General features: G+C 37.4%; 1 long non-coding RNA gene across 1 annotated transcript; it reads left to right on the forward strand.

Annotated features, from left to right (window-relative positions):
* Positions 1 to 1,088: 1,088 nt before the first annotated feature.
* LOC149243043 (uncharacterized) lies at positions 1,089 to 4,465 on the forward strand. Its single transcript, XR_016245765.1, has 3 exons — positions 1,089 to 3,161; positions 3,275 to 3,387; positions 3,503 to 4,465. It is a non-coding gene; the product is annotated as an uncharacterized LOC149243043 (long non-coding RNA).
* Positions 4,466 to 17,381: the final 12,916 nt, after the last annotated feature.

Below are 17,381 nucleotides of genomic sequence, written 5' to 3' on the forward strand. Positions count from 1 at the left end.
TATAGACAAGTCCGAACTTACAATGTCACATTGATTATGTGCCTCTCTTTTGAGCGGTTCCAAAGACACTTGCAAACTCGCATGGAGGTAACATAAGAGTACTTGTACGCAAGGGAAACTGTAGCACGTTACAACCTAGGCCAGGAATTGTGGCCAACTCGAATTTCCATTTCCCAATTTCCGAAGGTTTTTATGGGTATTTATTTCAAGGTATTTATGTTGAATATTTGTAGGAAGGAAGAGCAGGGAAGTAGTATAGTGGCCCTCTTAAATTATACCAGTTAGAACCCAAGAGGAAACGTATACCATGGATCCTTGGAGTCATTGGGCTCTGCGCTCTTTTCTACCTCTTGGGTAGATGTTAGAATACTTGGTCTCCGCCATCTAAAGGTCCTAGATTGAGCAATGTCAATTTGGGCTGCAATTCCTTAATTCCGATAGTTTCTTCTTCATTTATTTCCTTTAGATTTTGGAGCCCATTATATAGTTGGGGCAAATTAGGCTTCAAAAGACAGCAAAACATTTGAGTCCAGAGATATCAAGTACAATGAGTATATTGCCTGTCGTGATCCAGTGACATCTCGTAAGTTGGATGGAAGGGGTTGATAAACAGATAACGCCATTCCCCAGACAAGGAGGAAACTCTGAAATGCATAGTTTACAGAGCATATCAATTTACAAAACACCATCGGATTCTTGACAAAGTTTCTATGGTGTTTTTGTGAAAAACGGATTTCAATTCTGTTAGGACTGAGGTGAGTCGAGACTGTGTGCTTTGGTTTATTTCTATTTGGGACTGCCGATCTGTTTTATGGTCCATGGACCATTTTATCCTCTCCAAATGATTGCTTATTTTTCAAGACTAATGAGGTAATAAGAGAAGGGAGATCTAGCTAACATTCTTTTCGTGTATCTAAGCACACTGCAGATCATGGGGTCCTTGTGGATGCAGATGGAGGCACAACACCGCTAGAGGTATGGGCTATAGTTCTTTTCGAGGCCTCCATTCATTGTACATGACGCTGCTATGCCATATAGAAATCTGAACTTAAAATGTCGCATGATTTTGTGCCTCTCTTTTCAGCAGGTCCAAAGACACTTCCAAGTTTGTAGGGAAGTAACAGAGAAAGTGCTTGCAGCTAGTTCAACAGAAAGCAAGGGAAACTCTAGCACGTTACAAAGTGGGGGTCAATCGGATTCGTTGGCCTCAATAGTTAAAAGCGAATGTTTTAAGTCTACATTTTTTTATTTGATTTTATCTGATATGCCTAAAATATCTTGGCTATTTCCAGAATATGAAATTTCCCGTTAATAAGTCTAGCCATGTGGCCACCTCACTTCCAATGAGAGTTCAGAGAAGATCCTGCATATAATTTGCAGGTTGGTGGTAGAAAACAATCGATGCATGCATATGATAAGGTAGTGCAGTTTCATCCAGAAGAAATAAGACAAGATATGGGGCTGCAAAAATTGGCAGGAGAAGAAAATATTCCTTCTCCTTTCTCTAGGACCAAGGACTCTTCAGTTGTTTTGCAAGAGAAGTCTACTAGCTACATAGTACGATCCGAAGAAAATGGAAATGACAAAAGGGGAAGTGTGGGAATGAACGGTGTGTTTGTTGTTCAAACCCTGGAAACAACATTATGCTTTTCTGGTGCTCTATCTCTGCATAAAGTAATCAGCCTTTTCTGGTGCTCTATCTCTGCATAAAAGTAATCAGCCTTTTTTCTGGTGCTCTATCTCTACATAAAAGTAATCAACGTCTTTTCTGGTGCTCTATCTCTGCATAAAAGTAATCCGCCCCTTTTTTGGTGCTCTATCTCTGCATAAAAGTAATCAGCCTTTTCTAATGCTTTATCTCTGCATAAAAGTAATCAACCTTTTCTAGTGCTCTATCTCTGCATAAAAGTAATCAACCATTTCTTGTGCTCTATCTCTGCATAAAAACATTTAGCTTTTTCTAGTGTTTTATCTCTGCATGAAAATAGTCAAATAAATGAGACAAACACAATTTAATAGGAATAAATATAAAACATGTTCCAATGGGAATAATAAATTTTTGAAATGGCAGCTGGACTTGAATTCCAATGGTTATACCACCATATCCCCCCAGGAAAGGGAGGTTGATGTGAATGGTTTTGGATTGATAAAATGAGCATTGTATCTCAATGTGGCTTAGTTTTTTGGCACATATGAGCAACCAGTAACTGCGTTCATGAACCTGATTCATAGCCAGTAGCCATTGCATTATGGCTTTATACGTTGCTGGGAGATGAGAGATCCTTTCTTCTTTTCCCCTTAAGTTTCAACCCTGATCGAGTCCTTTTCTAGTGTAGCAATAAGATTGGAACCATTCTATAGAACGTACGATGATGTAAATAATGCCATTATACAACTATATACTCTGGAAATTCTGTGTCTCCGATTGTTCTTTGTACGACTGAGTTGGGTCAAGATTACTTTTAACATTGAAAATTTCATATAAATTACAATGCATGCCTAAGAGGTTTGGTTTGATCTATCTTCCAAAAAAACATTCATGTTAGCATGACAGAATTTATGTATTTACTAACTAATATTGTATTTGTAAAGAACCCCCCGTACTTTTTTTTGAATCTTGTGTTGCTGAAACTCAATTTTCAAATTCTCGTGAAACAAATATTTTTGTTTAGCATGAACATACACACCAGTCTCTCTCCCTAGCCTTTACCTAGAAAGAAAGAGGTTGAAGTGACCTAATGAAAATATGGATTCGATAATGTAAGGCATTGTGAGTACTTAACGTGGGTGTATTGTTTCCTATTTAATCATAGCTTATTATTAATATGCTTCTGCAGAGTCATTATAAAATAGTTGACCAACAGGTAACAAAAAGTTCTCAATTTTGAGTTTGTAAAGCTAAGGGTTCAAAAATTTACTCCATGCTTATTAAACACTCAGTCAATGTTTATTAGGCACCCGCATTCTCCTTTAAGTCTACATTGGCAACTTATGACATTTATATGAACATTGTGCCTACGGTTTATTTTTCAATAGTAATGATGCAACAAGAGAAGGAAGATCTAACTAGCATTATTTTCTTGTATAGCGGCACATTGGAGATCTTAGGGTCCCTGTGGATGCAGATGGAGGTGCAGAGAAGGTTGTATGAACCGTTGGAGGTAAGGGATATAGGCTCTTTCTCGGCTTCCATTCATTGCACACGACTCTACTATGCTATAGACAAGTCTGAACTTAAAATGTCACATTGATTGTGTGCCTCCCTTTTGAACAGGTCCAAAGACACTTGCAAACTTGTAGTGAGGTAACATAAGAGTACTTGTGGTCAGTTCAAGAGTTAACGCAAGGGAAACTCTAGCAAGTTACAACTTGGAGTCAATTGGATTGGTAGCTACCTGTTCGAGAAATTCTGATTTCACATCAAAAGTGAAAAGCGAATGTTTTAGGTCTATTTTTTTTTTTGTTTTTTTTACTATGCCTAAAATATTTTGTGTATTTCCAGAATCTGAAATTTCCCATCAATTGGGCTATACTACAGACTCGTCTGCATACACCTTCCTCACTTTGAACATTGAGAGTTCAACTACAGAAAATTTGCAGGTTGGTGGTGGAAAACAGTCAAGGTATGCATATGATTCAATGGTGCAGTTTTCGCAGGAAGAAATAAGAAAGCATATGAGGCTGCAAGAATTGGCAGGGGAAGAAAATATCTCTTCTTCTTTCTCTTTCTCTGGGACCAAGGACTCTTCAATTATTTTGCACGAATTGTCTACTAGTGGCATAGTACACGCAGAAGAAAATGGCAATCCTTTGTCTGAAGAAAAAGGAAGCTTGTGAAGGAATGGCATGCTTTCTGTTCAACCCATGGTAATGACATTAGCGTTTTCTAGTGCTCTATCTCTCCATAAAACTAATCAACCTTTCCTAGTGCTCTATCTCCGCATAAAAATAAGCAGCCTTCTCTACTGCTCTATCTTTGCCCGAATATAATGAACCTTTTCTAGTGCTCTATTTCCGCATGAAAATATTATATGAATCGAGCTAAAAAAATGCTCAAACAAGAATTAATGAATTCTCAAAATGGCAGCGGAATTGGACTGGAATTCCAATGGTTATACCACTATATCCACCATGGAAAGGGAGCTTGACGTGAGTGGTTTTGGGTGAATCAGATGAGCATTGTATATCAATGTACCTTAGAATTTGGCACATATGAGAAAGTTGTAATTGCATTCATGAATGAGATTCAAAGCCAATGGCCATTGCATTATGGCTTTGTACATCGCTGGGAGATGAGAGATGTTATCTTTTTTCCCCCTTAAGATTCAACCACGATCAAGTCCTTTTCTAGCGTACCAATAGGATAGGCAACATTCTATAGATGTATGATGATGTAAATATATACAACTATATACTCTGGAAATTATTTGTCTTTGAATTTTCTTTGTACGACTAAATTGGGTCAAGACTACTTTTAACATTGAAAAGCTCATATAAATTACATTGCATGCCTCAGAAGTTTGGTTTGCTCCATCTTCCAAAAAAATTCATTCATGTTAGCATGACAAAATCTATGTAGCTACTAACTGACATTGCATTTGTAAAGAATCTCATGTATGTTTTTTAAATCTTGTGTTGGTGAAACTCAATATTCAAATTCCCCTTAAACAAATATTCTGGTTTAGCACGGGCATACACACAGGTCTATCTCCCTAGTCTTTATCCAAAAAGAAAGAGGTTGAAGTAAGCTAATGAAAATACTAATTCGATAATGGAAGGCATTGTGAGTACTTAACATGGGCAGGTTCTTCCCTATTTAATCATAGCTTACTATTAATCTATGTCTGCAGAATCACTGTAAAATGGTTGACCAACAGATAACAGAAAGTTCTCAAGTTTGAGTTTTTGAAGCCAAGGGTTCGAAAATTTACTTACTGCTTATTAGACACTCACTCAATGGTTATTACGCACCCGCATTCTCCTTCAAGTCTGCACTGGCAACTTAGCACTGGCAACTTAGGACATTTATATGAGCACTGTTGTCAATGTCAATGATCACGGTATGACAGAAGTTTGCAGCGTTAACATAAATATTCATCACAAACGTATATTATTGACATGTAAGCGCAAAGGAGATAGAAGAATACGCAAACTAAGAAAACGTCACTTTATAGGGTGAAAGAAACTATTAACAAATGGATTATGTACATCCTATTCCATATAAGCGATGGTGGAATTTCGAAAAAAGGTTTCTGCAATTTGTCTTCATACATTTTTTCGTTGGTAAAGAAGTGTCCTTCCATTTAGAAAGAATGTTTGCACTGTGTCATGTCAAATCTACCTAGGTATTGTAACCAATCAGATTTTGGGATACATATTTTTATATTCGACATAACTAGTTTGATAAACAGATAACACCACTGCCCAGATAAGGATGAAGCCTTGAAATGCCCAGGTTACAAAAGCAGGTCCGTTTAAACAACACCGTTAGGATTTGACAACGTCTCCAAGGTGTTTTTGTAAAAAATGGTTTTCAATTCTGTCGGGACTGAGGAGAGTCACAACTATGTGCTGTGGTTTATTTCTGTTAGAGACTATGCCTCTGGTTTACGGTCCTTAGGTCCCTAGACCATTTTAGCCCCTCGAAATGATGTTTTTTTCTAAGACTAATGATGCAAGAAGAGAAGGTATATCTAGGTAACACATTTTTTTTTTCCTTGTATTTTAGCACTTTGCGGATCATATAGTCCCTGTGGATGCAAATGGAGGTACAGAGAAGGTCATGAAAACCACTAGAGCTAAGGGCTATAATTCCCATAATTCCCATCTTGGCTTCCATTCTTTGTATGTGACTCTACTATGCCATAGAGAAGTCTGAATTTAAAATGTCATGTTGATTGCGTGCCTCTCTTTTGAGCGAGTTCATAGACACTTGCAACTTCGTATGGGAGCACAAAGAAATCCTTTGCAGTCAGTTCTAGAGAAAGCGGGGAAACTCTCTCAAGTTACAACTTGGGGTCAATTGGATTGGAAGTTACTTGTTCAAATTTTTTTGAGAAGGCCTCAAGACTGAAAAGTGAATGTTTTTACATCTACATTTTCTAATTTGACTTTCTTTACTTTGACTAAAATAATATCTGGTCTATTTCCAGAATTTCAAATTTTCTGTCAATAATTCTAGGCTGCAGATTGGTCTAGATATAGTTCCCTCGCTTCGAATGAGAGTTCAATGAAGATTCCCGCAAAAAAGTGTCAAGATATGCATATGGTATACAATAGTGCAGTTTTAGTAGGAAGAAATCAATCAAGATACGAGGTTGCAAGAATTGTCAGGGGAAGAAAATATTTCTTCTCTTTTTTCTAGGACCAAGGACTCTTCAACCATTTTGAATGAGAAGGCTACTAGTGACATAGTAAAAGCATAAGAAAATGACAGTCGTTTATCTGGGAGGAAAAGGAAGCTTTTGAATCAATGGAGTGGTTGTTCTTCAACCCATGCCAACAACATTAGCCTTTTCTAGTGCTTCGTCTCTGCATAAAAATGTGTCAGTGTTTTCCAGTGCTTCGTCTCTGCATGAAAATGGTCAAATGCACGAGGCAACAAAATTTTATGTGAATCAAGATAAAACATGTTCCAACGGGAATATTAAATTCTCACACTGGCTGCGAAATTGGACTTGAATTCTAATGGTTATACCATTGTATCCTTCGAGGAATGGGGGCTTGATATGAATGGTTTTGGGTGGAGAATATGAGTCTTTGGCACATATGAGCAAGCAGTAGTTGCATTCATGAATGGGGAATAGAGCCAAACCATTCATGTTCCCATGTTAGAATTTATCTATGCGTTGACTAATATTGTATTTGTAAAGAAGCTCTTGTTTTCTTTTAATCTCGTGGCGGTGAAACTCAAGCTTCAAATTCTCTCCTTGTTGGTGAAATCAAGGTTCAAATTTGCGACAAACAATTTTTTTGGTTTAGCATAGGTATACACACCGGTCTCTCTCCCTAGATTTTGCCTAAAGAAAAAGAGGTCAAGGTGACGTAATGACAATTTTGATTCAATAATGTAAGGCATTATGAGTACTTGACATGGGTGAACTGTTGACTTGGGTATTCCTATTTAATTAAATTATAGCTCATTATTAGTCAATGGCCGCAGAGTCATTATAAAAAGGTTGACTAGTAGATGATATGAATTTCTCAAATTTCATGAAGTGAAACACGGGGCTCAAAACCTCACTTCATGTATATTAAGCACCCATACCCTTTGTATTAGGCCCCCACATTCTCCTTTAAGTTTTCACTTGCATTGCCAACTTATGGCATTTATGTGAACACTTTTGCCAATGCCACTAATCATTGTACAAGACAAGTGTGCAGGGTTAGCAAGAATACTCATCATGGATGGATATGATTGACACGTAAGAAAAGGAGATAGGTAGAAGAATATACGCCACTGAGAAAAAAATCACTTTATGTGGCAGAATAAACTATTAAAAATTGCATTCTATAGGTCATGTCACATATAAGTGATGGTGGAATTTTCCCAAAATGGTTATGTCGATTGTCTTCACATATCTCTCTTTTTAGAGCTATTTTGTTTCCTTGTGAAGTATCCTTCTAGCAAGATTGTTTGCATTGTGTCGTGTAAAAGGCACCCACGCATTGCCATCAATCACAGTTTGAGATACATATAAATGAATTTGATTATATCTTGCCTAGACCAATTCGTGTCTCCCCTTGAAATCCCAAGGCCTTCATGTGACAACATTACATTGTTTTTTATCCTATTATAATTTCTTTGGTAAGATTCCCTAATTTCGATTGCCCCTTTTACTATGATGGTTTTGAGCATTGAGCATTGTTTGTCTAGTCCGATGACATAGTTGCTTTATTTTTTAAAATTTGGATATCATTAAATTTGAGCCAACTTAAAGCAATTTTTAAAACCATGGCTCATGAACTTGGTGAGGCTGGAGTGCACGAGTTCAATTCGAACTTTCCCAAATCTCAACAACAAAAATAATTCAAAATGGAAGTTTTTCTTTTCCTTTTAGGCACTTACATGTTATAGTGGTGAACTTTTCCCTTCACCTGCAAGTTGATTTACTTGGCAGTAAACACGCCATGGGTTACTCATAGCTAAGGATCTAACTCACGGTTACTAATGCGTTTGACTCACCACTGGAGAGTTTGACTCGACTACAAAGACTCAAACTTGGGTCCAAGGTAATTCAATTTGACAAAAAGGGCGAGTGGCATGTCGACTTGACAGTAATCAATTTTATTAAGTATGCGCCATAGAATCCATATTAGTGGTTTATGCCGCTTTGGATTTGAATGTGTGACGTCTTAGGAATAATCACATGTTCTTGACCATTAAGGCTAATCATGTTGTACTCTAAGTTATTCGTTTTCGTTAATCTATATTGGTTATGGTGCTTAAATGAATATTAGTAGCACTAGAGCTCGAACTAATACCGTTTAACACTAAAATCATTAATTAAATTGGAACTGGATTTAGAATCAAACACATTATCACAAATCGGATTCCAAATCAAAATAGTTAACCCTTAAATTAGGACCTCCTTAGAACTGGAGTTGGACAGGATGAAGCAAAATAAGAAGCAGGATTAGAACCAAAACCAAAAAGGTTCGACCTCAAAGTCATGAACGGGAGAAAAATGTTCAACCAAGACATATATAAAATGTTCAATTATATATATCCAAGCTATTAAACAACACTTGCATAAATAATAATAATAAGAATAAAACAATGTAAGCTACTAAACAACAATTATAGAAAGTATTTTTGATGTACAGAGAATGTAAGGGTAAATACATGGAATCTATTGACATTTAATTGAAATATATTTTGAACAAATATACATAACATTGATGATCTAAATTGTGTAAAGAGTGCAAAAATAATTATACTATAATCTACAATTAATGTATGTATGTGGTCCAAAATGTTCGTTCATATATATATATATATATATATATATATATATCCAACCTATTAGACACCAATGCTATAAAAGTTTTTAATGCATAAAGAATGTAAGCGTAAATACATGACGCCCAGTGGAATCTAATGGCACTCAATCAATACATTTTTGAATCAAAATACATAATGTTGAGGATCTAAATTGTCTCAATAGTCCAAAAACAATTACAAATCCTCATCCAAATATTGGTTTTCTACCATCTGTACATCAGTGTATACTCAATGTCCAATACCAATGTTTGTACCTTGCCACAATGAATGCCATTTCACGTCACAATTCGATCAAGATAAGTCCATTGAAGATGGGTGGAATCATTAAATAGATCGAAACCAATCTTTGGGTAGTTGCGGTGTTTTAAAAAAAATAAAAAATAAAAATGGGGATGGCGCAACACCAATTAAATTAATTGTTTTGCGTGTGATTTATCACAATAGCCAATTTTAATGGATTTTGTCTAGTTTTGATCAATGCACAACATGAGAAGTGAAAACTAGTTTGAATGACTAGTGTTGTTTAGAAGTGACCAAAATTTGGTTGAATTAGTGAATTTTGGTGCAGAATGATCGATATCAATAACACCGGTTCAACAATTTCCTTTAATTTTATATTTGTTTAATTTTCAACATCCCTCCAATAAGATTGAAGAACTAATCTCACGCCATGCTAAAACATCTCGATATGCTTTGCCACTAGAGCAAACAACCACTTTGATAGGGTGTTCAAAATCATGAGCATTTGGGTCAACACAAAGTTCAACCCGAAACTAAGAATACCAGTGTCATCGCGGTTTAATATAGATTTCATGTGTAAGTTATAGACTAGAGACTAATCTCACATTGTTCAAGATGCACAGGATCATGTGGTGAAGAGATGGGATTAGATTCATCGTGTTACAACGAACAATCCCACATAATAAGAAGAATGATTAAGATAGATTATGAACAACGAGCACAAGAATAAAAGGTTACAACAATGCATCGAATATGCACACCAAAACATATCTGCACTAGTACATCAGTGGTGTTCATACATATTATTCAAAAGGTGGACAATATATACATGCGTCACCAAAAGACATACATCAAGCATTTCTTCAATGGATTCATCCTTAATGGTTACATTGTCCATCTAACCATTAGCCGCACCGGAATGTTATTGCTCAGTTTTGGTCCTAGGTGTCGGCGTTACAAACTCAGCAGCCTCTCAACGAGTTTCAATGTGCTCTATTGTACCAATTTCACCATCCTTAATTCCCCTTACTTTTGTCTCATTGACCTATAATATTAATCCTATTCCAAATCCGCTTGACTTAATATCCAAAATAGTATCGATCGCAGTACCTTCAAGAATATTACCTCATCCATCTAGATTTTTATGCTTAGAAAGTTGCTTCCTTGCGATGGAAATACAAATATACTTTAATTTCCTTCTAGACTGTAGGATGTGATTGTGGTGGGTTGTCCTCACAACTTATGGGGTGAGGGACGGGGAGCGATTTTGACGAGTAACATGATTTCATCCCAAAGTTGAGAGTTGCATGGACTAAGATAATCCGTGGGCAAACTCAACCTTTTTGGTGAGTTTATTTTTTAAGACGAGGTAAGGTTTTGCGTTGACCTACTCATTTTTTCAAACTTCCGTTGATTTGGGTTTGCTTAAAATGAACCAAAACCTCTAATGGAACAGTTCCATGGTTAAAAATTCCCATTAATCATGTGGAGCGTAACGTTTGGCATTATTCCTAATAGATTCGAGCAATAATTTTAAGGGGAAAGAGACTAGGCTTGTCCGCTATCTAAGTTATTCCAAATTGCTATCATCCGCTTAGATAACCATGATAATAAACTAATACCTTTTTTGAAACCATAAATTGGAATTTATACCCACTTTCTCCGAAACCTTACATCCAAAATCCCACTCCATTTCATCTTCTTGCCACCTCTTAAAACACTTAAAAGGTTCCATTTAATGAATATTCATGGCTTTTATTGTAGCAATGGCCGCGAACTTTAGTTAGTATGTGGAACAACTAGAACCTTTTCATATGAAATTCTTGCCCAAATCTCACAAGGTTTTTCTTCGAAGTTCTAATTCCACCTTGTTGATGGGAAATTTGAGGATGAGACTTTGGCATTTGGGTTCTTGGTCCATTTTAAGTCAAGGCGTGTTGACCAAGAACCCGTAATTCCTCATCCACCGTGACATACAAGGATTCAAGGGTAAGAGGTGATGTTGAGCTAGGAGAGATGGCAAATTAGAAGAAGGGAGGCTTGGGGGGGAGCGTAAAACTCAAAGGAGTAGTTTAGCAATTGTAGCCAAATTTCGCCAACCCACAAGCATTCATTAAAGATTTAGGATTTTGACCATGGAATTTTGAATAGCACGGTCTAAGATTAGTTCTTCGATCGGATGGAAGGGATGCCAAAAATTAAAGAAGTATGAAATTAATGGAAATTGTTGGACTCAAGCTATCAATGTTGGTCGAATTGCACCAAAATCCGTTGGCCATAGTTCCCGTCAATTAGAGTTCCTAATTGGAAAAAGGATATATGACCTTGGGAACTTTGAATGGTAGGAACTATGACCAACAAGCGAAGGTCGTAGTTACCCCGTTGGTCGAGGTTTCTTCCTCAAAGTTCCTATCGGTCAGAGTCCTTGACTAAGAAAGGGTGGTATGACCTTAGGAACGTTGACTGAGAGGACCTATTCCCTGCGATTACGATGGGAAAATGGAAGTCATAGTTCCTTTGTTGGTCAAATTTCCTTCACCACTATTCTTGTTAGTCAAAGTTCCTCACCGGAAAAGTTCCAAATCACTGAAGGAACTATGACCTCAAGAAAGTTGACTGATAGGAACCATCCTGGAAAAATGACTGATGGATGAAGGTCATATCCCCTTTGTTAGTCAAATCTCCCGATGTCACAATGGTTTACTAATAAAGGCACTGTGACCTCAAGAACTCTGATTGATATGAACTACGACCGACATATGAAGGTCCTAGTTCCTTTGCCAACCAAAGTTCCTTCATCATAGTTCGTATTAGTTAGAGTCCCTAACTAACAAAGGAACTATGACCCGGGGAATTTTCATTGGTAGGAAATACTCCCTAGAACTATGATCTACAAATGAAGGTCATAGTTCATTTCTCAGTCGAATTTCGTTCGTCGTAGTCCTTGTGGTCATAGTTCATGTCTGTCGAATTTCTTGATTAATAAAGGAATTGTGAACTCAAGAGCTTTGATTGGAGAGGACTATTCCCTAGGATTCGAACTGACAAATGAAGGTCATACATAGTTCCTTTGACAGTTAAAGTTCATATAATTCATGTCAATCAAAGTTCCCGACTAACAAAAGAACTATGACTTCATGAACTTTGATTGATAGGGACCATTACCTAGAACTACCACTGACAAATAGAGGCAATATTTACTTTGTCATATTTCATGTGGTCAGAGTTCATGACGGACAAAGGGACTAGACATGATTTTTAAATTAAAATATCTGGATGATTTTAAAAGAGCATTTCATGTGGTGAGAGTTTATGACGGACAAAGGGACCATGACCTCATGTTTAAAATAAAATATGTGGATGACTGATTTTAGACTTTAGTGGTCCATACTAATTTTGATAATCCGAAAGACATTATCAAATATCTGGATGATATATTTAGAAATATAAGCGGATGATATATTTAAATATAAATGAAATTAAAATAGCAATATCTGGATGATATATTTAAATATAAATGAAATTAAAATAGCAGATGATATATTTAAATATAAATGAAATTAAAATAGCGGATGATATATTTAAAAAAATATGAAATGGATGATATATTCAAATATAAATATAAATATTAATTAAAAAATATGAAATGGATGATATATTCAAATATAAATATTAATGAGATTAATTAAAAAATATGAAATGGATGATATATTCAAATATAAATATTAATTAAAAAATATGAAATGGATGATATATTCAAATTCAAATATAAATATAAATATTAATTAAAAAAGCGGGCACGTTATCCTTCCACTGCAGGGAGCGGGAGGTAGTCGTTGCTCTGTGAAGCCAGCCTCACGCGTTCCCCTCCTCTCTAAGGCGCATGACACTTCCCGGAAGAAGCTCCCGGACCCTGCCCTTCGACAGGGGGCCATGTACCAACTCTCTACTTGGAGCAGGGCGCACCCACACATCCAATTACACCTCACGCCCACCACTATCAACGCTTTGGTTTCTGCGCCCCCCGCGCGTGTGGGATATATGTGACTCTCTCACTCACTCACTCACCATTACATTTCTATCCTCTGTGTCTCTGTCTTTGCTCGGCTCATCGCATTGTGGTACCAATTCAATTCTTATTGTGAAAATCCATCCATATTTTTGTCAAGGACAACGAGCAGAACACAGCTGGACGTGGAGAACAGAATCGATTGCTCACACTCACAATACGCATTTCACACCACATTCGCGCATTTAAATGTAAAACTTCCTTTCTGGACGTGCAGAAGAGAAGTGCCTTTACACTACATCAACCAATTGCTCACACACAGACAGACAGCTTTAAAATATGCATATTTCAAACCAAACGTTTTCTGAATTCGCCCCTTCCACGGATCAACTGTAAACTTGCCTTTCTCCTGTTTCTTGCAAATCCATGTGAACATGCCTCTTCTCTTCACCATTGTTCAGAAATTTCGATGGCCCTTCTCTTCACCAACGATTTCATTTTGAGAAAAAAATTCGATGGCCCTTCTGAAGTCTTCAGGAACGATTTTATTTTGAGAAATTTCGACGGCCCTCCTCTGCAGGAACGATTTAATTTCGAGAAATTTCGGCCTGCTCTCAATTTCCACATCCAGATGAAGATGAAGAGGGGTGTTCAGGATTTGGAGTAATTTCGGCCTGCTCTCAATTCCCACATCCATATGAAGATGAAGAGGGGAGTTCAGGATTTGGAGTAATTTCGAGCTTCCACATCCCTTGAAGACGGGCCTTCACCTTCACGATTTTGAGGATTTCGGCCTGCTTTCATTTCCAATTTCAATATTTCAGCGTCACAGCAAGCAGAGGAAAACCAAAATTAATTCACCATCCAAATCTGTCAAACATAATGGGAGTCCGATGCATATTGGCAGAGTTGGATATCGCTTGTGGACTTCCCCGCCAATCCAATCTATTACTTTTGCGCGCTGCAAGTATAAAAAACCTGCACTCAAAATCACCGTCCATTGTTCACCGGAAGCACCACGTCCAAGTCTGGTCGCCTTCCAAAACTTGACAATGTACCACTCTAACTGCAACTGAAACCCTCGTCTCTCTCTCCTTGTTAAGAGGGGAAAAGGCACTGAAAATTGTCACAGGTTGTGTCAAAATGACTATATATACATAGATATATATGGGGTAATGTCTTTATTTGAAGTTACTCATTGTATCTTCTTCCTATAGCATATAGCAAACACCTAGTTCATGAATTTTCCTGCACAGCATTGGTCGTCATCTAGAAGAAAATAGAACTCACTCTTGTCGGACCAACAATTTGAGAGCAACGCTGCTTACGATTTTGCTCGAGTCAAATTGGTCCGTTTTGGCGTAGTTTCATAGTTGCATGCCCTTCCTCCATGTAGTTGACATGTCACACATTAACGGGATTGCTTGGCGACATCGCACACCATTTTTTGCGCTTCTTTCACTTATGCTCTCCATGTTCCACGGGTAACAGGGTTTACATACATTACATATTGGGTTCCACAAAATGCATATACATTTGCATTTTCATTGCCAACTTCATAAGCTAGTTTTGTCTCAAGTACTCATCAAACAACATTGCCCATCTATGATAAGCTAGATCCCAAGCTCTTTGCTCTGCGGACAAAAATACAATATTAGCTTGTAATCTCTAACAACTCCAACTTCATTATTCTATAAGCGACACTTGGAAAAGAGAAGATCAAATACCTCTCCTCTGTCACCACCTCTCCTTCTTGTGATAAAATTGTGACGATAGGCACAACACTTGTCTTGATATGAATAACAAACACATTTTAAGGATTGAGGAGAGTGGGTACTAGTGCTTCTGTGGAGTTTTACTTGAAAAACTCAAGATTATGTTGTCGCCAGAGGGTTCAGGCATACACCCTCTTACCTCGAAAGGCTCGTTGCAATTGTGAACATATATGATGAAAATGGCTTCATTTGCAAGCATGTCACCACATCCCAGCGCATAGGACCCGGACGAGAATATTGATGGTGGAAGTGTTGTGGAGAACCAATTAATAAGCCGTGAGTGGGGGGCATCTATTCTTGCAAAGTCCCCTAGGGATTTGCACCCAAACCCACCCTTTTTTTCACAACCACGAGCATGCCATCGACTAGACTTGAGCCTCGAAGGGGGAAATAACAGCTTCTCACTTTCATCAACCCAACACGTCACTGCCGGCAACAGAAGACCAATTTGAAACTAACTCTTACTGCAACTTCACCCATGAATGTCGTCAAAGTTAAATCGGTTCAATTTGGCCTAACTTCATAATTGTGTGCAATCTCTATATGGAGTCGAGTTGTGGCAAAACTTTGGCCATTTGTAGCCCTTGCTAATAAAAAGATGCCAAAAAAAGAGTGGGCCTAGAATTGTAGGGATAAATGTGAGAGCCCTAGCATCCTCATTAATGCTGGAAGTGACAATACCTTTAAATTTGTCGCTGTGTGGAAAGTTTATCATTATAATGAAATGAGAAATTTGTTGATTGCAATTATTTAGAATGGATGATCTATTAGTGATTTCATTGGGTTCGATTTGCTAGACGAGGTTATAGTACGCATAAAAGGAAGGTAAACACGTTAAATTTGATGGGGGTTGGGCTAGGCGGGATGTCCCTTTGTGGCCTGCTCTATTCTTTGTATGTATTCAAGGGAAGATTGTTGTAATGAAGCATCTCTTCTTCTTCTTCTTCTTTCCCAGGATAGTGGTCAAGTCAAATTGTCCTGTTTTGGCATACTTCTGTAATTGTGTGGCCTTTGTCTATGGGGTTGATATATGGCCCAAAGATTTTGTTTCTTTACTTCTTACGCAATACAAATGTTTTAGAGAAACACAATACGAGATTTCGAAGTGGCGCGCAAGAAATGTGAGGTAGGTAATCATATTTATAGACCACGCATGTTGGAGTGAGAGTTTAAGAGCAATTTTCCTTTCGAGTACAACCATCAATATCATTAAAGCCAATCTTGTTAAATTTTCGAGGGTTAGTTTCATAAATGTACGCCATTTGCCCATGGAGAAATGATGTGGCGAGACCATTTTGTTGTTCATAAATCTTGTCAATGTAATCAAGCTCGATTGGAAAGGAAAGAATCAAATCTAACAAGAAACATTGTAAATGGATTCAAGGCCTTTGTTTCCTTAACAAGCTCAAGCGGATTAGGTGACCACCAGTTTTACTAGGCGGATTTTGAAATCATTACCCACACACAAGGAAATTTCCATTGAATATGCGATGTTGATTCACTTATTGTAAAGTCCGCCGCTCTTTAAATTCATGCAATCTTTTCTTTCCCGATGTCCTCCAATTTCCAAGTCAGGTGATGGGTGTTAGTTGTAGAGAGAAACGAGAATATAGTAACAAGATTGGGCTACACCATTAAGCCATTTTGTTCTTGAAAGGGGAACAAGAGTGGCAAGCTTCAATTCATTGATTGTTTTCTCATGATGATATTATGGTTGTTGATGGGGATTCAAGGTTATGATTGGTTGGAACCTATTGCGTAGCTTCTATGGGAAAAATTAATTTCAAATTCGAAGTGCCTTTGTGTAGTTGTTCCATTGGATCTTGCTCAATGGTTCGCAATCATGTGGGTCATTGCTCTTTCTTCTCAAACATGACATCATTAGATACTTGGGAGTTGTTACGAGAATCATACCCATCAAAGTTCAAGATCGGTTCTGAGTCCTTAAAAAATGAATTGCACTTATGTATTCGATAAGCCAATAACTCGGTTATGTCCCATTCATATACAATCTAGCATGCATGGTAGCACTTTTGAATTATGTAAGCTAGGTAATTGTTCCTATCCCATTGCTTGTGACTTAGCTCACACAACGAGGTTTGATTATTGGATTAAAAAAACAAAAAAAAACTTGGTCCGCTCTTGCCCGTGGATAGAGGAGAACAAGATTTGAAGCATAAATGACATAATGGTCGAGAGCACACAAGGAAGGCCTCTCATAGGTAAGGAAGACTGTTACGAAGAAGTTAAACTCCAAATTAGAGAGGAGGGCCTCTCTTAATTGGAGCAGGAAACAAAAAGTAAAGCCAACACCAACCTATTCAAAGCCAAAAAGGCCAAAGTATATTTTTGG

The sequence above is a fragment of the Pinus tabuliformis genome, chromosome 8, assembly GCF_031772625.1.
Source record: "Pinus tabuliformis cultivar Carrire ecotype Pingquan chromosome 8, CPIR1, whole genome shotgun sequence".
In the NCBI taxonomy this organism is placed as follows: Eukaryota; Viridiplantae; Streptophyta; class Pinopsida; order Pinales; family Pinaceae; genus Pinus; species Pinus tabuliformis.